At 40.2% G+C, this 24,647-nt stretch overlaps 1 protein-coding gene across 1 annotated transcript in view; it reads left to right on the top strand.

Annotated features, from left to right (window-relative positions):
• The window catches only part of LOC129730115 (putative fatty acyl-CoA reductase CG5065), a 106,468-nt gene that overhangs the window by 45,386 nt on the left and 36,435 nt on the right, over positions 1-24,647 (top strand). The window lies entirely within an intron of this gene.

Here is a 24,647-nt window from a genome sequence, read left to right as displayed (position 1 = left end):
TATCGACACCGATGCTCATAAAAAATTATTGAGTATTTATTTTATATTACATTTGGTTCTACAATTCACGGTTTATAAGTTACGGATTTTTCGTGATCATAGGTTCATAAAGGCTAATTGGTAACAAAATTTTGTAAAACTCTCATATCCTCTAGAATCACAAAACACATAAATTTGTCAGCACATTTTACCACCGCCGGCTGATGCTGTTAAATTGTGGTTGAGTTGTAATGAATGAACGTGAAAATTGACTCTTCAAATTAAGTATTTAATTTGTACTAAAAAGGACAGTTTGTTGTTTAACTTAATACCGGATATGATGCATCGCATTTTTGTCTTCTGATAACACAGTGGGGAGCTGTTAACACCGAAAAGTTGACGTGAGTGTGTTACCAAAAAACGGTAGAGCTTTTCACTGGAAGAAATGCTAGTCAATACAGCTTCCGTTGATGTTGCCGCTATAGCACAAAGGCAGCTTTTTACTAGGGAAATTAGTAGTTTCGCTGCACTTATCGCTGACGCTGCTACTACTACCGCTGCTGAAACTCGCCGCAGCTACTGCTGCTGGTACCCGCTGTTATCCGATGCCGGTACTATTGGTACCCGCTACCGCTACTGGTGCTACCCACTGCTGCTTAGTTAAAACCATCCTAGTGGTCATCCACTAGTAAACTGATTGGCAGCAGAAGCAGGCTGTTGACCGTGCTAGAGAAAACAAGCTTCAGGCGACCAATTAGAGGTCGTAATTTGCCTTTCAGCAAAGCTTAACAATTTTCAATAGTACATTAGTGCGAATGATCAACTTACGATTTTCTGCATTGCTGCAAGAACGAAGGAAATCCTTTGAAACCTAACCGACTTATTAGCATTTGAAATTGGACATATTTATCCTTTTTTCCGTTTTTAGAATTTCATTTTCCTGAGAGACATAGCTCTACGTCAAAAAAATAGTAAAATTTGACTTGTAACCGACTCTCGGCGAAGCATGTCATTAGATATTACCAACCAACTGAACTCTGGTGCTATTTAACTATTTTTATTTGACAGATTAGCTGAACACAAACAAATATAAAGTATTTTTCTTTTTTTATTCGAAAAAAACGACGGCTGAAGTGCGTCGAGAGTTGAAAACAGTTTGCGGGAATGCTGCTTTAAGTGAAACAATGTGTCGTGATTGGTTCCGGTGCCCTAAAGACGATAATTTTAATGTTGACGACAGTCCGCGTGAAGTAAGGCCAAAAACCTTCGAAAAAACTGAACTAGATGAATTGCTCAGTAAGGATGCATGCTGTGGGAATGATTCAAAACAAGGAACTTGGGTTCCTTACCGCAAAAGATCAAAACAAGTTTGTTCCCGTTTGAAACGATGATACACATCAAACTTGTCCTTACCTGTGAATTATGTCCGTCCTGGCAACTGCTTAAAACCAGCCGTCATGCAGGTCTCATCATCAATGACGCAGCACCGGTGTTTTGTTAGCAGCTTTAGATCGTTGCCCTCTGGACGAAACCCACGTCGAAATGTTTGGATTGCGACCGGTGTCACACTATTTCCCCGAGTGGGAAGTAAGGAATATGGAAGGTTCATGGGTGGCCTTCCGGTAGTTAACCGGAACAATCGCCATGGCGGATGGAAACAAGCGTGTAGGCATGTTTTTGAGCTCTGTCTTTGTTTTATTTTGCTCAGAAACTCTTGATAGGGCGCACCTAGGGGACGCTCTACTTCCCAACGATTGCTTCGAATAATGGGCCAGTACATCGTGTTTTCGCTCTTATGGTTTTTTTTTCGATGACCGCGCAACTTTCGGCAGACACTTCTTACTATAAATTTTAATCGTTCACGGGCAATCCGGATTGAAAGAAGAGCGGCGTGGACATGCTGATTGTCAGCCACTGCAGCGCCTTCTTGGGGAACTTGGTGTGCCAAATGAACTTCACCGCGGAGCACTTCCTGCGTGGAGTAAGTAAAATACAAAGTGCCCTGCTAGTCGTTGTCATGCATGTTCGCCAGGTAATTTTCACAGTTTAGCCGGTGACACCGACCTCCCGACCAAGCGCACGCAGCGATGTAGCCACTTTTTCTTCGGTCTTCTTCTTCAGCATCCTTTGGAGCTTCTTATCGGTTGGGGTCGTCGGCCGTTTGAAACTGGGTTTTCTTTCGATGCTTTGATTCTTGTCGAATAGTGCCAAGATATTGTAGATGATATTCATCACTAGAGCTGCCAAAAGTTTCCGTGGCCCTTACTGCCTGCGATCACCGTTCAACGCCCTTGTTCGCTCGGTATTTGGAGCCTCTACATAAACGGTTGGACCACTAGAATCGAAGCTATACAGTTGCGATTCTTGAAATTTGCATTAAGGTTGCTTCCTTGGAGTAATCCAACGAACTTACCACCCTACGAGGATCGATGCCGTCTACATAACATAGAAACTCTGCAGTGTCGGCGGAATTCAGCTAGAGCACTGTTTGCTGCCAAGTTATTGCTTGGTAACATCGACTCTCCCAACCTTCTGGGGCAAATCAACCTGAATGTACCGGTAGTGTCGTTAAGATCTGTTACTGTTTAAGACTTAGCTTTAGACGAACTAACTACGGGAAAAATGAACCTGTTATAGCGATTTGTAAAAAATTTAACGATGTGTACATGTAGAAAAATGCTGTCAGATGAATCAATAAACGAATAATAATAATAATATTCAGACTGACCAGATTTTCTCAAAGCAAAAACGGGACAAATGAGTTCAAAACACGGGACATTTGGGATGAGCGATTTTTTAAAATTGGCATTAGAGCGTGATTTTTGGAAATAAGGTTGTAAAAATTACCACAAGGAAGATCGAAATTTGGTCTATTTTATTATCATGGCTCTTATGGTAAGACACAAAGTGTGCTCAGTAGCTGTAGCAGTGCGAAATCGAAACTTTGTTTGATAGCAAATCGCTTAAAAATGCATGAAATCTGTAGCTTTATAAGCTCTCGCACGATGATATTCATTAAATTTTAAATTTCGAACATAGGAAACATTACATATTTTTTTGGTTTTGTCCGATAGTTCCGTGTGGGTAATTACCTACAAGGATATTTTACGAGTGGCTACTACTACCCATACTACCCACATCATTTACCGGCCCTGATTGCACTAAGAAACAGTCTGTGCTTTCTATTTTTTTTGCGCATTATTCCCTGTTTTCGTCCAGCTCCTGGCTTGTGGCTTACTGCCATACGTTTCTGGAACCTTTGGAGGATCCCTGAGACGGTTGAATGATGTATATTTATAATTTTTTCCAACTCGCGATGCGATTACCTAGAGCTTCGCGAACAGCTGGCTAATTTCCTCTTATTTCGAACAGAATCTCATTGACAACTGCAAAGCTAAGCGGATGTAACCACAAAAATTCTCACGAGAAACTGTACAAAATTGGGTCTATGTGGATCAAGTATGAAAAAAGTTACGTAAGTTTGACCCTTGAATATGGGATTGTACTCAGACTTCCCGCAGATTTTAGCCAAACCTCGATGACTTTTTCTTGACAACCATAAATCCCTCTTACAATAATTGGCCAGGCTACCTAGTACACTCAGTTAAAACTTCTCCAGTGAATTATAATTCACGAGATAATATTGGCAGGCGAAATGAGGCTCGGAGCAGTACACATAAAACGGAAGGGTAAAAGTAATATAAGCATGCCACTTACCCTCAATAATGATATCGCTAAAAAAGCGCACCCCCCCCCTCCTTTTCTTGGCACGATTTCGAAGAAAGAAGAAATCTCTATTCGAGCTCACTTCATTGCATTTAATGGTCTTGTCCGGCAATTCAAGACCACAGGAGCGAGCTTGAGCTTGACGACCGCACATTTTGTAGTTGCTCCTCCGTGATGGATCTGAGCTTGTGAAGTTGCACAGGGTATATGACAACTTGGGATTAGATTATCAGCTTCAATGTACAACAATTCAGTAGCTTCCGCTTTGTATAGATCCATAACGGCGCCGGCCACGTCCTTACGATCGTTAGGGTAAAGAAAGAGATTGTAAAGAAAGAAGGTGTCACAGTCGTTGTTGTTGGAGACCGAGTTTACCTCTGCATCTCCACGACTGCGACGGAAAGGCAGGGTTGACGAATCGAACAACGTTGCGCGCGAAGTTAACTCATTACGAAGGCAAGTGAAAGGGTATATTGCGTAGCCACTAGATCAATAACGATATTTATCGGCGACCTACTCCGATTTTCAACACGCCTACATAAAAGCAACGAATGTGGCAATCTCCGGCTAAACGGCGGAAGGAGACAGTTCTGTTATATCTCCGTGGTGACAGATTTGAACGAGGTTAATCGCGAAGCACGCTTATTACACAAACGATCGAAAGATTCAAACACCGCGATTCTCTGCGAATGATGTACAAAATCATCTACCACCAGAAGCATCTATGTATCTATATCAATTTCTATTAGCAATCCCGAAAACCTAAGAGAAAGCAAACACACTTAAGTAAACGCGGTTCATTGAATGGTATATACATCACGTAATTATTAGATTGATCACAATATTAATCGATCGAACGGAATCTACTCCGGTTTGCAACATGCTTAGAAAGAACCAACAAGTGAGCAGGGTCTGGCTAAACGGTCACCGTGAGTCATTTTGATACAACTCGCAAAGTCACTACACTCCACAGTGGGGCGACTCCATACAAAGGCTGGCCAAGCAAAAAAAGTATCGATAAATGCGACAAAAACTTGGTATTTTCATAATTTTGGAGCGCTGAACACGAATTTGGTATCCATTTTTTATTTGGGGCCGTCCATAAAGCACGGAACCCAATTTTTGATATTTTTTGGCACTTTTATCCTTTTTTTTATAGAATTATATGATCTTTGACCACAAGTAGTACCACCGGGCGTCCTCCCATTGAAAGAAAAATACGTAATTCATGGACGACCCCTCAAACTAAACAAATTTTGCCTAAATATATAAGTTTTTTTAAAATAAACAAAAACAAAGTAAGTAATACAAACTAATTACAAATTGAAAAAGTCATCACCATCATCTTTCGCTGTGATCGCTTAAATCTTGTGTTGAATTGTTTCCAGAAAATTTGAAGCTTATTATACTTATCAGCAGGAAAAATTTCTTTCGCTGCAATTTTCATTTCTGCTAGTGATTTTCGATGTTTCATTGTTTCATATATATGTTAACTTCCTTATCCGGTTTCTGTGGTTGAAAGAGGACATTTAAATACATGTATAACACCATGAATTGACAACTTACTAGACATTGAATTAGGTGGTGCCGCTGAAGTTGAAGGCTCCATAATAAAATTCAACGAACGTTCTAAATGAATACGAAAAGATGCAGAGGGCGACGACTGTTCTTTGGTTTTTTTCTCATAAAGCAAAATGTGTGCTTTACTTTTGTATGCAAACGAGTGCGAAGCAAAAGCAATCTTCAAACGGGCTATTGTTAGCCGGAGTTTGATGCTATGTATTTGCTGCTAGTATTCGATACTTCAATCAGTTTAGCGAACTTCATGATCGTAAATTGAAAAGGGCTGAATGTTTTTATTATTGTTTTAAATTTGCAGAAAGTGATAAAGTTTGACATAATTAAAATTTCATAAAGACTTGTTTACTGTTTTCTTGTTTACCACTTATTTTATAACTTTTCATTGATAAATTTTGTGATTTTTGCCCAAATTTATTTCTTTATCCTGACGGCCTGAGTACGATATCATAAATTTTCATTAATGGGGTTCGTGGTTATGATGAAAATTAATCCTGGATGAAATTTCAACATCGAAAATAAAAACTAAAAAAATCTGCTATCGCTTTTTTGCGCAGTTTTGCGCTACAGCAGACAGTAAGCATTTGAAAGCTTACGTTTTTACCTAAATTTTGAATGTAGTCACAACCGTGGCAAACTGCGGCAACTAAACTTTAAAGCTACTTTTCTACAAAAAATCACGTTTTTTTAATTTTTTTTAGCGTCAGGCCTACTATAACCAAATTTTACAACATCTAATGAAAACGGTTTGTTTTGCATAATATTTACAACAACTTTTCCTTTGACGTCAAAAAAATCCAAGCTATCATTGAAGCTACAGAGCGTTTCAAAGTAATGTACTTTTTTTCAAAAAAAAAAGACAAAAAACGTCAGTTCGCCAAGCTTTGAAAAGTCATAAAAAAATCAGATTTCATGATATTGCGCCCAAATTTTGGATTTAGACACTTGAATGTTATATCAATAAAGGAAAAATACTATGAAACAGCTAACGACAAAAAAATTTTTTTGGCTGATGGCCAGCGATTCCCCACTGTGCACTCCGAAAACTTCTAGTTGAGCAAAATTCACCCTGAGCATGAGCATGAGCATGAGCATGATTGACCGCCCGCGGTTGCTACTCCGTTATTGCCAGATCAGCAGTAATTACACAGAGAACCAATAGATGATGCTTGGGATCAACATGCATCCTCAATGTGTAAAAACTGGTGACCTTAATATATTTATCAGGCAATACCAGCGCCGGCCGCATCCGAATGCAGGTCAAAGAAGGAGTTTGTATAGGAAAATGTTGACGTGATACTCGCTTTATGGAAGCCGAGAACACCTCTGCACTTCCACGAGAAATCACTGGGATGTTGGAGAAAGGGCAAGGTATACAGCAGGGTTCGTTTTGGTGAACGATGCGCTGATTTCGAGCGTCGGGTTCTTTACAACAAGTGTCGCGCCATTGAGTTCATTACATCCGCCACGATATTAATAATGCGATTCGAACTTATTCAGTTTGAAAATGTAACACCGCAACAATAAATCGTATGCAAGGATACTGGATCTTTGACCGAATCGAGACAACTTCAAATGATCGGATATCTCCTCGTAAGGTGATCCTCTTTATACCGAAAGCTATTGCGCGTTGTTGATCTATCTAAAAATAGGCCACTTGAAATGTATAAACATGGAGTCTCTCTAGGTTCGGTCAACCGGATATTTTCTATATAACAGATCGACTAACGACGTCTCTCGTATTCACTTCGTCTGCTCTAAAAAAACGATCCCGCGAAAAACACACCTGAAAAACGGAATATAAAAATGATGCGCGCTTATTACGGAAACGAACCATGAGTTCGCTTATTACACCGCGATCCTCTGCGTACGACGCGCGTGAAGTAGCCTTTACCACTTGTAGCAACCAGCTATTTGTCAATCTCGAGTACACGTTGGCCGCGATTCTTTGGAAGGTATACATCGCGTTTTCGTTAGTCACGATATTTATCGACCGAACGAAATCTTCGGTGAAACATGAACAAGCATCTGGGTAAACTCCGCGAAATCACTTAATTTCGAAAACGTTCATATGAGCAAAACTCTCCCGAACCGGAAACGCGGTTTACACCGAAGCATTACGCACGACCGCTATTTTTCTTTCTACCGACGCAGACGCTCGGGGATACGACATTTCGATGTGAATGTTACCTATTTAATAGAAAAATTGGCAAAGTTTCATGCATACAAAGCCTTAATAATTTAAAAACGAAGTTATCCATATTGACCAATATATAGTCTCAAGTTTATTAACAAAATGCCGAACCAGTCATAATTGGAACGTATTATATAAAACATCTGCCCAAAAGCTAAAAAATCGAAAAAGTGAAGCATAAGATTTTGGCTATCATTACTGCACCATAGTCCTCAAAATCGAACGTATTTTTTTGTTGTTGATAAACTGTACTTTCAGAAAAATTGATGCAATGAAAATGATGCTATGCGCTTAAAAATAGATTCAAACTTCCCTCATTTTTCTCGACCAAAAAGGTATATAACCCCTTAAGTCATGAGAATCTGGGTCGCGGCTTTAAGTTATATGCAACTTAGGAAAATCGAAAAAAGCAAAGCCTTGGTGCCACATTTCGACTCGGAATCCGACCCTCCTGAACGGGCACATCGCAAGTGAAACTGAATTGTAAAACAGTTCACGTTTGTATATGACTTCCTCAATAGGACTGCCATGGACGACTTTCTCTCACATATGCGCCTGAATTCAAGTTGTCAATCATCGACAAATATCACTCAAAATGTTAACGATTACATTCCCCCTCCGTGCATAACGAATCATATCATTTGACGCTAACTACGAAATTATCTTTGCTTCGAGTACTTCTTATGACTTTCGGAACCTCATTCACCTGACATTTCTAAATAACAATGCTCCTCTATCTGGATGTTGATGGCGCTTCGAGCGCTCTTTAGGAAGCCCAAGACGCAATCCCAAAAACGATCTTTTTCGACCCCTCTTCAATTCCTTCCAAGTGCGATTTCAAAACAAACAAAAAACAAAGCATTTCAAAAACACTATGAATAAAAATGCCACTTATCTGCTTCATGACGATCCGCTGGCTTCTTTTTGCACATTCCCGGGCAGCAGTAGAACCTGAACCGAAAAACTTGACCAATTACACTAATAAGAAAACAACTTTTTCACCAAAATCACACGTAGAACAAAACCGCACACATTATCCAGCTAGCCTTGTTGTCAGTTTCAAACCACACAGTCATGAGAAGTAATACAGAACCCGCTGCAGACTACGGTGGCGTAGTACCATTCCATATGCCAATTCAGCCAGTTCATCAATGATTCTTCACGGAACTTAAGTGAATATTCCGCATCAAGCACAACACAACAAACATTCCCGAATAAACCCACTTCGCAATAACACCTGTAACTTACACGCACTATCCTATTCAGTTGAGCAAAACTCACCCTGAGTACAAAAATTGGCAAAGTTTCATGCATTCCATTCAAGACCGCAGGAGCGAAAATGGAAGAAGGTGACTTGGTAGCTCAACTATGTTCAAGTTTACACGATAACTTTGAGGAGAACGACGACCACGCAGCAGCTGTTGGCCGAAGAGAGAGAAAACAAAGACAGACTGCCCGGATGACTTGAGTCGGAGGTACGAAAAAGCAGCAGAAGCAGTTTACCAGCAAGCGCAATCGCTGTGCAAGGTCGGGGAGATGCAGAAAAATTGTCGTTCATAGAAACCGGAAAGGATATGGTAATGCGGAAGGATATGCTAATGCGGTAGTCGAAGTAGGCAGTCGGTAATATTTTTCGAAGGAGCAATACAGCTACTACTAGAATCAAGAAATTCCAGGTCATATCCCACAGCAAAACGCGGTAGCTGAATGTTTCAAACGAATGCTGGTTGAAAAACTAAGATTAATTCTGTTGATTCTCTGACGGCATTTTACCTCCTGAATGGTTGCCGCACAGTGGCTTTAGCTGAAAACGTAACCCCTGCAGAGAAGTGGATTAACGTAGAACCGGACTGAGACAAGATACGGATTTTCGGATGTAATGCTAGACACGGATCCCCAACCAGCAGAGGAAAAATTAGCCCCCTAGAGCCGGAAGATGGGAATGATTGGTTACGCTCCGAATTTATACCGGCTGTGAGGCAAAATTTCGAAACTCTTCTGAAAATTACAAGTTGGTGGTATTTTGAGTTCAAAAGTTATGGGCTTTCAAACTCAGTGCCGCAACGCATTCTTAAGCGAGAAACGCTCCTAAACCCAGCTTTCTTCAGTTCTCATACCAGAAAGTGCACCATAACGACTGAAAGAAATAGCATGTGCTCTAACCCTGCTGATGCGTTCTGTACGGTTGTCCCTTAACTAAATTTTGCATTGTTTTTATAGTAAAGTGTGCAGGTAGATTTGCAAGTAGTTTGGGGCATGCAGTATACTGTCTTCATAATTAAGTTGGGTAACAGACTAAGAATGTTTCGCCCATCTTGCGGCTAAAAATCATTTCTTCCAAACTAAATTTGCAAACCTTACACAGTGTTTACATACAACTAAAACTGGGATTATCAATCGTAGTACTGCTTCCTCGTTTCTCGCTTGAAAATGCGTTGCGGCACCAACTTTGAAAGCCCATAGCTTTTGAAAATAAAATAACACCATCTCGAAATTTTCAGGAGAGTTTCGAAATTTCGTCAAAAATACTTGTGATTTTTTTCAGATTTTTCAGGGCCCCAGAACATAATTTTTCAACATATTGTTTTAAATATTTACTATTGAAAATAATTTTGTTTTCCCCAAAAAAATATTTTTATAAACTACAACTTACCGTGCATCTGCTGTGAAAATTTCATCCAATTCGATGCAATAGTTTTAAAGAAATGTCTATTTAAAAAGTATATTGACCTAAATTTCGAATGACAATAACAACTCCAAAACTTACTCAAATTAAATAAAAATTGGAAAATCAACTTCCCGAGTGAAACTCGTGAAGTTTTTAATACTTATTTGAAAAAATTAGACATCGCAATTTTTAGTGATCCGACGAAGTTTTTTTCTCTTATGCTGAGCAAATTGAAGAGGCGTGTTAAGTTCGGGTAGGTATCGGGTAGGGGAACTGCTCTATTATTCATCTCAGCCCATATATTCATCTCATACAACATGAAAACACAATTGAAAACAGAAAAAAAACGCATATTTTCTAACTAAATCGATCTGCTAATCCATGGAATGGATTCTTCTTAGTTCACTTTAGATTTCTCATAAAGTAGAATCCTCAAAAAATCATTTAAAAGCTCTAAATTTGATATAATAGTCAGGCATCTGCACGCGAAAACTCATTTATTTCAATCACCTACTTCAGAAAACAAAATCCGCGCATTGTTCTGTACGACTACAACGGGACGCGTTCAGCAGCCAACCAAAGTTTTTCTCATCACTAGCGGACCATTTTTTATTTTAATCACTAAACAAAATCACTCACTACACTGAGAATACTTTAATCTTCGAAACGTTCACCTCAAATTTCCAAAAACCAGCTTGAATTAGCTGAAATATATGAGATGAATTTCTACAATTCCTAAATTTCAACTGTATGTATTTTCATCTGTTTCCACTGCCTTGAAGAAAATCAAAAGATGCCAAATCAGTTTCTGTTAATACGAACAAATCATACTGAAAATGGTATATTATTGCGACATAATTGACATAAGTCGACAGCACTGCAGTGGTTACCTAGGTTACCAATGTTGCTCGTAAACAACTACAGCGGATAGCTAGGTAACCTACTACGACGGGCTGCGGCTACGTTCATTCATGATAATGTGATTCATTCATGATTAACAGTGCACTGCAGTGTGATGAATATGGGGCCGTCGTAAGATGAATAATTGAGCAGTGGTTTAAGTTTTGAGATGGATATGGGAGCGTTGTGCAAAATGGTTTGTTCTACAAAATTCAGGATAAATCTAGCTAAGTTTACTAAATATACAATACTGAACGATTCTATGAGAGCACGTTAGCGTATTTTGTTTATTTGTTCAATGATTTCATGAAAATTTGTTGTTTTATCTATGCATTCTTCGTGAATATCGGCTTAATGAGATGAATAATGGAGCAGTTTTCCTAGTTGAGACAGTTACGTAACTGTAATGTTTGCTCAAAATTGAAAATTTGGAAGGTGGGCAGGTTGTTCAGCGTTCCATAATTTTAGAGAGGGGGAGTAATATTTAACTTATGGTTACATAGGGGAGAGGGGGTCTAAAATCTAGATTTTGGCGTTACGTAACCTGTGTATGACGCTTTATGAGTGATATTTTCAACAAAACTAAAAAAATATACATAGAATACCATGGGTTAGAGTGAAATGGATAACTTCTCACAACATTTTCTGGATATTCGGTTCATATTGATTTTTCCCCAAACTGTAATGGTTTAAAATGAGTACTGGTATGTGCCCAAGAACACCCCTATACTGCCGTGAGATGACAAAGTGACGTAAGTGCCACTTTCTCGAATATGAGTTTTTCATGCCAATTTGTTCACTATTCTAAGACCTATCTTTTGGTATCTTTCTTTTCGTTGTTACTTATTCGTACGTTGCATAAAATCAAAAAAACAAAGTGACGTTGGCACACATTTCCATACAAAAGTGACGAAAAATTCTTTCGTTTTTGGGCCGTACTGAAAAACTGATCACTTGGATCTACGTCACAATGTCATCTCACGGCAGTATAGCCATCAGGCAAATTTCTATCGTATACTTTAACTGAAAGGGAACAATCCGAGAATTCTCTAAGCTCCTATGATATGAAAAGGGTGAACTTGATCGCCTATTAAACTCGCACATTCTATCGGAAATATGTATTAATTGTACATATCGAAGGGCAAATGCTGAAGTTTGAGCTGAAGAATATCAACCACCAGTGCTGAGAAAAATCACCACCTAGAAACTCAAACAGACTGATATCAAGCCAACCTTAGCGTCAAATATCTTTTCTACGCACAAACATAAACTGTAGCTAGACAACGGTCGCTAGACAGATCGAAATGTTGATTTTCGATGAACACATTTGTTGGCATTCATTCCTCCGTCAAAGTTCACATTCGTTTATATATTGTCAAAGTTGAAATTCATTATCATCGTCACGGAAATAAAAACGAATATCAGTGTCAGTAACTTGTACTGAATATTTGTATTACGTTGAGCTCAGATGCAATATTCGATATTGAATTTCTGGGGATCGACAAGCTACCGACTGACCTAGACCAGTTCATACGTAATCACAGCAGTCATCATAGTATATAATTCATATAATTTATTTAAGTTATAACGTTTAATTCGTTTATTCTAATAAATGATATTTCTCATAAATAAGTTCAATCATAATCACAAACTTATTATTTGAATTCATGAACAATTGATCAGCTAAAGCGACCTGTCTATTGGTGATGATTCTTGGTTTCTTCTGTGTAATTTCATCATCTTTGAATAAACCATGCTCACACGCTTCAAAAGAATGACAAAACGACTTAGGAATGTTTGCTTTCGCTCCCAACATCAATTTGACAACGCCCACGTGCAATTAGCGGTAAAGCAACTTCCTGTAGCGTACGCTTCCCTAAAAGAAGATTTTTAATGTTGAAGCACTTTTTAGAACGTTGAAAACACATGGACGATAACCATACCTGCACAAAGCTTTCTAGTTTTGATAATATCGCTATTACGAGAAGAGCTTCCAGTTGGTATTGCTATCCATTTCAGATTATTTTCGAAGTAAAAAAAATGTAACTGCACTTCAAAAAATATCAGTACCTCAAATCAAAATTGATTTTTTTGCCTTTGAGTTTCATTTTCACGGTTGCTGTTTTTGAATTGATAGATGAACCGATCCGAATATCTTCTGTTTCGTTCTTGCTGGGTATTATATTCATTTTGAGACGTCAAGTAACGATGAACACTTTTGTTTACATCGCTTATCGGATAATGAAACTGATTGTCATGGTAATATGTATCACCTACACGACGGAAAAGCTAAGTTGCAATGTTGTGAAACTCATTTGATAATTTTAACCACTGTCAACCACAGCTATTTTGGAAATGAAAAAATGAAAACATACATTTGATGTCCGTATAAATTTCCACTGTTCATTGTATAGCGTCATTTGTACCCAAAAAAACTATTTTTCTACTTTTGCTGATATTATCTTCCCGCAGCTCAAATATCATTTTGTTTTGACGTCACTCTTAACTTTACAGCGAACGTAATTATAGAAAAAGACGCGAAAAGTTTGTCAAGCGTCACGATACGGTGGTTGCACGATCATAACTTGCACTTGCCTCGTAAACAGCCAAATTTCAGGCAGCGAAAAAGAATTAAAAGGTTCGAATTAAACATGCGTTCTCGATGGTACCCTCGCTGTAACCACTTTCAAAATGTTCTGTGCCGAACACGCATCAGTATCGGACGTGTGATCGGTGATCGCTCCGATAGAATATAAAACAAAAGACGTGTGAACAAGTGTTGGCATTGTTTGCCTGGTCGAGTGAAATAAATCCGGGTTCAAGGTCGCGCCTTTGTGCAACTGTTTCGCATCGTGACTACCAGCTGGTGCGTAAGCCGATTTGGCTGCTGGCTGAATTGTGCTACAGCAGTGGACGAGACACAAAAGAGGAAAAAGAAGAAGCCATCAGTTGACAGTGAGTTGTATCGCTGTGTGGAGTGATCTCACACCTGGCTCGCTGCTGGTGGCTGTTTGGTGCTGCTGTATTGGTGCTGCTGGCTGTAACGGCTGCAACTTCGAACGATCGGACAACCAACCTTACTGGAAGGGAGAAGTAAAAAGGTACGTGCTCTTGTCGGCGCTAGTGCGCTAGACTTAGCGGGATGGATGTAGATCCCTCGCCTCCCGCGCCACCATCCCCGAACCCCTCTGACCCTGACCCTTCTGTTACCCCCTCCCCTGTTCATTCTTCAGTCCCCCCTCGCCCCAGGCTTTACCCAGACGGAGCCCAGGGCAGCTATACTGTCTATTTTCGGCCAAAGGCGGGACCGAAATCGAAACAGTTGAACCTCTTGCAGATTTCTAAAGACCTGACGAGGGAGTACAAGGGCGTGACCGAAATTTCCAAGGTCCGGCCTAACAAGCACCGTGTCGTGGTCAGTATCCTGAAAGAGGCCAACGATATAGCTTGCTCTGAGCTCTTCACACGCGAGTATCGCGTTTACATACCCGCACGAGACGTGGAGATCGACGGTGTCATAACCGATTCGAGTCTGTCCGTCGAGTGTATACTGAAAAGTGCCAAAGGGTGCTTTAAAAACAAAACCTGTCCCGATGTAAAGGTGCTCGACTGCAAGCAATTGCGGTCAGCATCGATCATCGGTGGCAAAACAGTATACACCCCGTCAGACTCGTTTCGAGTTACGTTCGCCGGGTCAGCGCTACCAAGCCACGTCTCGATCCACCGGGTTCGTCTCCCTGTGCGATTATATGTGCCTCGCGTCATGAACTGCCTGAATTGTAAGCAGTTAGGCCACACCGCCGCCTACTGCTGCAATAAGGCACGTTGTGGCAAGTGTGGGGAGAATCATGCAGATGATTCCTGCATTAAAAATGCTGAAAAATGCATTCACTGTGGGGAGAGTCAGCATGAGCTCTCGACTTGTGCGGTGTACATGCAGCGCAGGGATAAAATAAAGAGGTCTCTCAAAGAGCGTTCGAAGCGTTCTTACGCTGAGATGCTGAAGAAGACCGTTACCACTTCTCCCATTACATCAAACCCTTATGATCTGTTGTCCTCTGATGAAATTGATTCTGACGATTCACCAGCGGGAACATCTTACGCCAATCCTGGGGAGTCTAGAAAGAGGAAAAATATTTCCTCTCCTAAACTTCCCAGAAAAGGTCCTAAGATTTCTCAAAGTGAAATAAAAGTTACAAGCAAACCAAACAGTGCTGCGGAAAAACCAAATCAAACTCCTCCTGGGCTTGCAAATTTAAAGTCCCAGAAGGAGTTCCCAGCACTGCCAGGAACATCTAAAACCCCAGTTGTTCCTTTTGCACATCCAGTTGATGAAACAAACTCTGGATTAGTGAAATTTTCTGACATTGTGGACTGGATTTTTGAAACTTTCAATGTACCCGATCCAATTAAAATTTTTCTTACAGCATTTCTCCCAACAGTTAGATCATTTTTGAAGCAGTTGACTGCCCAATGGCCCCTCCTTGCAGCGATTGTATCCTTCGATGCCTAATTCAACTGCGTATATGAAGGATTCTATCTCTGTCTTACAGTGGAATTGTAGAAGTATTTTACCAAAAATTGATTGATTTACGGTATTCGGAGCTTGATACCAAGCTTTAAAGCTTGGCTAAAGCAAAAAAACGCGGATATTGGCGTCGGTTCGTGAACGAGACGTCGAGGGAGACATCGATGAGCACTCTTTGGAACACAGCCCGAAGAATGCGGAATCGCGTAACGGTCAACGAAAGCGAGGAGTCTTCAAGTAGGTGGATATATGATTTTGCCAGGAAAGTATGTCCGGACTCTGTTCCTGAGCAAAATATTGTTCGTGATGCGTCTTCGGGCCACGACGCGAAAGAATCACCTTTTACGATGGCAGAATTTTCAGTTGCCCTCCTATCCTGTAACAATAACGCGCCTGGGTTAGATAGAATCAAATTCAACTTGTTGAAGAATCTACCCGGCATTGCCAAGAGGCGCTTGTTGAACTTGTTCAATAAGTTCCTGGAGCAAAACATTGTACCGCAGGATTGGAGGCAAGTGAAGGTGATCGCCATCCAAAAACCAGGGAAACCAGCTTCTGATCACAACTCTTATAGGCCGATTGCAATGCTATCCTGTATCCGGAAATTGATGGAAAAAATGATACTCCGTCGTTTAGACCATTGGGTCGAATCAAAAGGCCTACTATCGGATACTCAATTTGGCTTCCGCCGTGCCAAAGGGACGAATGATTGTCTTGCGCTGCTTTCAACAGATATTCAGCTGGCGTATGCTCGCAAAGAACAAATGGCGTCTGCGTTCTTGAACATTAAGGGGGCTTTTGATTCCGTTTCTATTGACATTCTTTCGGGCAAACTTCACCGACAAGGATTTTCTCCAATTTTAAACAATTTTTTGCACAATTTGTTGTCCGAAAAGCACATGCATTTTACGCACGGCGATTTAGCAACTTTTCGCATTAGCTACATGGGTCTTCCCCAGGGCTCATGTTTAAGCCCTTTTCTTTACAACTTTTATGTAAATGACATCGACGAATGTCTGGCAAATTCATGCACGACAAGACAAGCCAAAGCTGCCGATTTGCAAGGACCATTGCAAGATACCTTGGACAATTTGTCTGCTTGGGCTTTACAGCTAGGTATCGAATTCTCTCCGGAGAAGACTGAGATAGTAGTTTTTTCTAGGAAGCATGAACCTGCTCAGCTACAAACACAATTAATGGGTAAAACGATTTCTCAGGTTTTGGTACACAATTATCTTGGTATCTAGTTCGACTCTAAAAGCACCTGGGGTTGTCACGTGAGGTATCTGATGAAAAAATGTCAACAAAGAGTGAATTTTCTTCGTACAATAACCGGACAATGGTGGGGAGCCCATCCAGGAGACCTTATAAGGCTTTACCAAACAACGATATTGTCTGTTATTGAATACGGGTGTTTCTGCTTCCGCTCCGCAACAAACACACATCTGATCAAACTGGAGTGAATACAATATCGTTGTTTGCGTATCGCCTTAGGTTGCATGCAGTCGACCCATACGATGAGTTTGGAGGTCTTAGCTGGAGTACTACCATGGAAAAACCGCTTCTGGAGCCTGTCTTCTCGTATTCTTATCAAATGTGAGGTCTTGAACCGTCCCGTGATTGAAAATTTTGAAAGGTTAATCGAACTTAATTCTCAAACCCGTTTTATTACATTGTATTTCCATCACATGTCCCAAAATATTAACCCTTTTTCGAATATTCCAAATCGTGTCGACTTATCAAATACTTCTGACTCTACTGTGTTTTTCGATACATCCATGATAGAAGAAACTCGTGGAATCCCGGATCATTTACGCGTGCAGCAGATCCCCAAAAAATTTTCCAATAAATATCGAAACATCAACTGCAACAATATGTTCTACACTGACGGATCACTTCTTGATGGGTCCACTGGCTTCGGTATTTTCAATAACAATTTAACCGTCTCCCATAAGCTCGATAATCCTGCTTCTGTTTGCGTCGCAGAATTGGCTGCAATTCAGTACACCCTAGGGATTATCGAAAAAATGCCCACGGACCATTATTTCATCTTTACGGACAGTCTCAGTTCCATTGAGGCTCTCCGATCGATGAAAGATGTTAAGCACTCTCCGTATTTCCTGGGGAAAATACGGGAACATCTGGGTGCTTTATCCGAAAAATCGTTTCAGATTACCTTAGCGTGGGTCCCTTCTCACTGCTCGATACCGGGCAATGAGAAAGCGGACTCTTTGGCTAAGGTGGGCGCAACAAACGGTGATATTTATGAAAGACCAATTGCTTTTAATGAATTTTTCGCACTTGTACGTCAGAATACGATCATCAGTTGGCAAAATGCTTGGACCAGAGGGGAATTGGGAAGGTGGTTACATTCCATAATCCCCAAAGTATCGACGAACCCGTGGTTCAAGGGGTTGGATGTAGGTCGGGATTTCATTTGCGTGATGTACCGGCTTATGTCCAATCACTATAGATTTGACGCGCATCTCCGTCGTGTTGGGCTCGGGGAAAGTGGTATCTGTGCCTGTGGTGAGGGTTATCACGACATAGAGCATGTGGTTTGGTCATGCCCTGTACACCGTGACGCCAGGTCTAAATTAATAGCTTCCCTGCAGGCCGAAAGTAGGCAGCCGGCTGTTCCTGTTCGTGATGTCTTGGCGAGCCGTGACCTATCCTACATGTCCCTTATATACGTTTTCCTGAAATCCATCCACGCCCCAGTTTAATCCTATTCCCTTCCGCCTACATCCAACCAAACGACAAGAACACGTTAAGACCCCGGATCCGGAAACAGCAACCCAATATGCCAGTCCGTAATATCTTGGCCCAGCAGCGGAACATATTCAATATGCTGCTTACCTATGGCGATGGAAAACCATCAAACAACAAATCAGTGCTTTTAATGCAAAACATTCTAGCTTTAAGTTAGATTTAGTTTCAGCTCGTAGTCGGCAGCGAGGATAAAAAATTTGCTTTTAGTTATTAAGATACTTTAGAAAGTAAGTTACCAGATATAATTGGCGCCGTTAAACATTAAATTGTATTTGTGCCGTGTCAAATAAATTATAGATGAAGAAAAAAAAAACACTTTCAAACAGTTTATATACACTAAGGCAAGGTTTCCCAGATTGTGCTCCGCGGCGTTTTTCATAAAAACATAGACCAACATAAGAAAACAGATTTTTTTGTCGGCTTTCTAGATCTTTTACTTAGCGGAACACATTTGTGAATCAAAATATTTAACGAAGCACTCACATTTTTGAATCAATGAAAATGGCTTCCTCGATTTACTCATTGATTCAAAAACGCAGGTGTTCCACAAAATTTTTTGGCTTAAGTAAGATCTGGGAATTCCTGCTCTATGATGACAATGGGATGTATGACGAAAAATTTACCTTCAAATTTCGTTTAGAGAGAGTTTCGCTAAATCGCTAAATCTGCGCTGAAATTTCTTGTCGTTAATTAGTGGGATAGTGCCAGACACTGCCTATTGATTCTCTGTTGTTTAATGTGGGTAATGCTCTGAGCAAACTAATTACCAAACCACTTAGGTACTAGAGGCAGAGCTTATGAAAACTCGATAAAAAGGTTACTGAGTTCGATAAAAAAATTGTGTAACTGAGTACATTTTTTGCCAATCTCATTCATACTTCAAGCGAATGCATGTTCGAACATTTTGTTCGATGCTATTCAGTAAATACTAGTCCAAATACAACCAACATTAGCTCTGTTAAATATTCAGTACCACGCAGAAAAAACTGAATTATACTATTAAATTCCACGATTTATTTGCTTGCAGAAACTCAACATACCTTTATTCCGGTTGTCACCCTATATGGCTGTCTCGCTAAAAAATAATTAATTTTTAATCAATAATACTTTTAAGCAAGCAACATTTAATGAAGACTTCTGACAGATGGCAAATACGAATGAATGCTGCTATCCGAGCACTTTTGAGTGCTTATATATATTGCAAATGATTTGATTCTGATGAGTCCGATAATTTAAAAAAAAAGGCTACATATGATACGAACAAAAAAAAATGTATACAGGTTTATAGGTGTTTGTTTTCAATACAGCACATGACGTATAATTGCACACGCTCATTAAAAATCAATTCTCGCGTTTGAATCAGAAGATCGGCACCTAGAAAATGAATTGCGACAGAATCCTCCCGAGAGCAGGATGGAGGCGCATAACCGGTTGCAAGTGGCTAGTGCGAAGCTAAAACTCGATATTGCAATTTCACCGCTGTTCACTAGCTGGTAGCGACAACCTACCACTCCCACCTACATTCCCCATCACCGATTACTAACTTATAAATAAATGAAGTCTGACAGTGTTTAGTTCTGTTATGACACAATCGACACCTGTCATCGGTCGATCTCTAGCGGCTGGAACAAAGCCTCTCGTGCTTAGTGCAATTCCGAATAGTCATCGTAAGTGATACATACATTCACATGAAAAAAGAAAAAAGAAACACTGTACCCATGGTGCTGGACTGGTACTGGTTTCAAGACACTCAATTACCTCTCGACGGCAATAAGCGCACAAAACATGATTTCTCCGAACTGCACAAATTCGAAAACAACTGCCATGCATTGATTAACATCTGTTACTTGCGGAGGTGGATTAGATGCGATCACAAAATGCTAATGATTTGTTATGGTTGCAATTCTACACCCAGCCCAGGTCTTGGAAACAATCATGCTACAGCAATGACTGAATGCACGCCCATCTGTCTTTATCTATTGCTATTTGCTTTTTTACTTTTGATTCGTGGATTTGCGCAACAAACGGTGCAATGATGGATTATCGGTTTGGTGAATTTTCTTGAAAATAAATTCTCAAAAAAAATGTTCTAAAAATTTAAAAAAAAAATACAACTATTACCATTCCAACTTTACTGAGGTTTTACATTGTTGCCGACCGGACGCGTTTCTCTTTAACAGCGCCCTGCGTTATGCTACCGCAGAGTTTCATTCATTTGTTCCATTAGCGCCAGCGTAAAAGCCCAACAGCAACCACCGTCGGATTTTAACCCACAGCGTACGCACGTGGCTCATCAACCAAGAGGCCGTTTGTCGTTACTGTTTTATGGTTTGCAATTATTATTAATCACAACTCGTGCACCAACGGTAACACAGTTTAGCAAAAATGAAAACAAAACAGAACCTCACACAAGCATAAATTTCTCATACATAATTAAATAACAAAAGTGCCTGCGCGCGGTGCAAATTGCATCCGTCTGTGTCTTGCGGTCTGTGCGCGTGGTACAATCTGTTTTAATTGTCTTCCAACTCGATGATAGCAGATTTCACCTACCGCCGCTTGGGAACATTTGGCTACCAATAGGTTTTGTTAACGTTCATGACGGCTTTATGACAGGTTAAGCGAAGGTAATGTAGGCTGTTGATATTTGCCCAACAGAGTGTACCTTAACGGGCGATAAATGTAATACACCACAATGAGTATTTTTGCACAATATATAATTGCTCTCAAGGTTTCTCGCCTTATCGATCGTCAATGTCGCTGTTTAAGTTTTGCGTTCGGGTGATTTGGTGTCATGTCGTGTTTCAGTCCCATTATTACATTTTCTCCAAGCGGTTCAAGCGGCATGTTCGTAACTAGCTCGAATATTGCTCATGAAAGTTTAACCTAAACTACACACTAGTACGATATCGTAATTAGTGGGCTTCGTGACTAGAACTCTATTCGAAGTATTAAACCACTTTTTCAATCATGGCGTGTTGCAATTGTTCCTCCTGCAGATTAAAGATAACAAAATGGAACAGAGGCAAAGAGTAGTTTTTATCAAATATTCGATGGGATAATAGTAGACACTGGTTCACTAGTTTATTTAATGTTAATACACCGAAAATAACAGCAATTTTCCAACACTAATTTGACTTGAAATTGTGCCTTTATGATTATATCGCTACTTCGTAATAATGCGCATAAACATGACAATAACAATTCAGCTTCTCTCTTAACTTCCTGACTTATGTTGCGTACGTGGTTCAATTTCAGATCATACCCCTTTTTTTTCAAAATACTTTGAATTCTTGTAATGACCAGTTCCGAAACAAATGTGCCAATTTTATAATTTTCTAGGTGAAACGGTATAGGAACCAGAAATAACCGAATTCGAATTTTCAAAGGCACAAGACTCGAAAAAAAGGGTAATGCATCACTTGTAATTGCAAGAACCCTATCAAACGTAAGGATTGTATTCATTACGCTTTTTTTTAATAATTGTTTTAAAGCTGAAAAAACAATAGAGACTATTGATGATAATATATTCTAGTAGCTAGCAGATGAAACTGTTTGAAATTTTGTTGATTGAAAATATTGTTAGTGCCAGAACGGTTCGTTTGATTAGTGTGACATCTTTGAAGTTTTAGATAGTATTAAAATCTAGCAAAGGTTAGCTAAAAATTGCTGGCTGTTTAAAACCCAAAATTGACATTTTTCTAATAAATACCTTTTAAGAGCCTGAACGGTTTGTTTGGTTTATGTTATGTCTCTAAAATGTTTTATGTTATTTAAAACCCCAACTTTTCAAAAATCAAATTTTCTTTCCATGAAAATTACTCAATGTTAGCTGAACATTCGTGGTTGTTTGAACTTGGAGAAGTAAAAACCAAAGTAATTAAAATACTCTAGAGTTTTTTTTTTAATTTTCTTTTCTATATCTTTTTTAGAGACAAAATTATTATCTACAACTCAACCGGCCAATTCAGGTCAGACGTAGTTATATATTATATTTCATCTTCGACATAAACATCGAACAGACAATTTAACTTATGTACTAATTCTTAGTCTAAACACATATTTCGACACACCAGAATCAAACATGTTTATCACATCATTAAAATAATTACAACAGACATCCAATGGGTTATTCATTCCATAGAGAGTGCGGTGATTTGGTCGGCGGAAAAACTCAGGTTGACGTAGCAATCGAAGGAGTGTGTTGAATCGCAATTTTCCAAGAATGTCCGTGCTATCTATTCGATCTGTTAGCACATCAAATATTGGAGGAAAACTCGTCTACTCGACAATGTGGGCAAATCGATCAACATACAGCGGCTTTCATACGATGGTAGGTTAGTTCTGTCCCTAATGTTTAGAGATCGAAGAGCATATCGGAGAAATTGTTACTGAACTTGTTCTAACCGGTTGATGTGTATTGCATGATACGGCACCCACACTTGCACCACATATTCCAGGACACTGCGCACGAACGAGGAATACAGTATCTTTAGCGTGTAAATATTGTCGAAGAATTTCGAATTTCGGGTCAAAAAACTCAATAGGGAGTAAGCTTTAGCCGTGACTGCAGAAATGTGCTCCGCAAACCTTAATTTGCTATCGACAAGCACTCCCAAATCTTTTACTGTGGTCGTGCGGGTCAAGCTCGTTGACGCCATTTTGTACTCGAAGACAATCGGTGCACGCAAGTGGCTGAATGAGATCACGCAACATTTGGTCACATTGACTTCCATTCCGTTCAAGCCACACCATTCCAGAAGCATGTCAATATCTATTTGGAGCGCACGGTAAAACTTGAGGTCGTCAGCGAACAATAATTTTGGAGATTTCAGCTTCGTGCAGAGATCGTTTATAAACAGTATGAACAACATAGGGCCCAGAATACTGCCTTGAGGTACTCCTGAAAGAATTTCAAAAGGTGTAGAATACGTTTCACCTACCTTCACCGAAGAATTACGTCCGGTAAGGTAAGACGAAATCCATTGAATTTTTCGACAGCTGAAGTATGTGGCACCTTGTCGAATGCTTTGGCAAAGTCAATGTAAATCGCGTCAATTTGCTGCCGTTTCTCCATCCGATTTACAAGGGTCGAAACATAACTCATCAAATTTGTCGTAGTAGAACACCTATGAACAAATCCGTGCTGATCAGCAGGGATAACGTGTTTAACAGATTGGTAGAGCACATCGTGTACCATGCTTTCAAGAACTTTCGGCAAACAACCTAATATAGAAATTCCGCGATAATTTTCTACATCGTTGAGCGAACCTGATTTATGAATCGGTATGATCGAAGCGGATTTCCAAACGGTGGGAGAGCATTTTTCACTCAAAGAACGGTTGAAGAGTATACTTACAAACAAGGCTAGAGCACTTGCACAGTTTTTGACAACGAATGGTGGCAATTTATCGGGTCCAGGGCCTTTTGATCCGTCGATGGATTGAAGTTTGAGCAGAACATCATTGGGCGAAAAGTTCATCCGAGGCAAATTTAAGTCGAACTGCGGAATACTGGTCAAGTATGTTTCAGTCAAAGGTGGTGAGTTATATGAGTTATGAATGTGACAAGTACACTCTGGAAGAAAGACGAGAACATATTCGCAGAATTCAGTGGCGTAGATGCACTACGCTGCCCCTAATATATGTATACAGATACGTATGTCCTCTTTCTCAATAAGCATGCGGCAAAAGTAAGTAAAAGTTGTAAGGCTGGTTACCTGATCTCCCCAACGCATTCCAGGTGGCATCGGAAAGAGCTTGAAAGAGATTACTATTCTGTCTGCGATCCACTTGATCGAGCCTCCCTGCTCGCTGCGCGCCTCGTCGCCGTGTTCCAGTCGGGTCGTTTTCGATAACAACTTTCACCGGGCTGCCATCCGACATCCGACATGGAACTGCAGATCGTTAGTCTTTCATGAACTAAATCCTCGCAACTTCGAAATCGTAGCACTGCAGGAACTTTGCTGGTCGGGACAGAAGGTATGGAGAAGCGGACATCGAGAGGCTTCCTTTTATCAGAGCTGTGGCACTACCAACGAGCTTGGAACGGGCTTTATAGTGCTGGGTAGGATGCGCCAACGCGTGATCGGGTGGCAGCCGATCAGTGCGAGGATGTGTAAGTTGAGAATTAAGGGCCGGTTCTTCAACTACAGCATCATTAACGTGCACTGTCCCTCACGAAGGAAGAGCCGACGATGAGAAAGAAGCGTTTTATGCGCAGCTGGAGCAGGTGTATGATAGCTGTCCGCAACGGGACGTTAAGATCGTCATCGGTGATATGAACGCTCAGATAGGACGGGA

Source organism: Wyeomyia smithii, chromosome 3, assembly GCF_029784165.1.
Source record: "Wyeomyia smithii strain HCP4-BCI-WySm-NY-G18 chromosome 3, ASM2978416v1, whole genome shotgun sequence".
Classification (NCBI taxonomy): Eukaryota; Metazoa; Arthropoda; class Insecta; order Diptera; family Culicidae; genus Wyeomyia; species Wyeomyia smithii.
The sequence above is the reverse complement of the archived record's forward strand: the minus strand, read 5'-3'. Positions and strand labels throughout refer to the sequence as shown.